This window comes from Octopus bimaculoides, chromosome 2, assembly GCF_001194135.2.
Source record: "Octopus bimaculoides isolate UCB-OBI-ISO-001 chromosome 2, ASM119413v2, whole genome shotgun sequence".
NCBI lineage: Eukaryota > Metazoa > Mollusca > Cephalopoda > Octopoda > Octopodidae > Octopus > Octopus bimaculoides.
In genome coordinates, this window is record NC_068982.1 from 172,735,815 (window position 1) to 172,736,347 (window position 533).

The window sequence follows — 533 nt, forward strand, 5'->3', positions numbered from 1 at the left end:
TGTGTGTGTGTGTGTGTGTGTGTGTGGATGTATGTGTGTGTATGTATGTGTGTGTGTGTGTGTGTATGTGTTTATGACTTGTGATCTTTGTTTCTTTGTGTATCCATATATATATATGTGTGTGTGTGTATGTATGTGTGTGTGTGTATGCGTTTATGACTTGTGATCTTTGTTTCTTTGTGTATCCATATATACACATGTGAGAGTGTGCGTGCATGAGCGTGTGTGCGCGTATGAACGTGTGTGCGCGTGTGTGTACGGGCGCACACGAGGATGCTTGTATGTGGGTAATGGCGTTCTTTTTTGCTAGAACTTTAAAAATTTTGTTCGTTTTTTTGTAATTGTGAAATTTTTTCGCCATGAACGGTTTGTGTTTTTAAACGGAGTGTATTTTTTCTGATGTTATATCTGTTCCTGAATGATGTGTAAAGAAATTTTGATTTAAGCATCTTAATGAATTCTTTATACTGAAATATATATTGAAGAAGATAAATATGTTCTTTTGAATTTATACGTTTTTGCGTCGTAACTCC

At 35.6% G+C, this 533-nt stretch overlaps 1 protein-coding gene across 3 annotated transcripts in view; it reads left to right on the forward strand.

The window, feature by feature from the left end:
- Positions 1-533, forward strand: part of LOC106875258 (estrogen receptor) — a 782,825-nt gene that overhangs the window by 445,161 nt on the left and 337,131 nt on the right. The window lies entirely within an intron of this gene.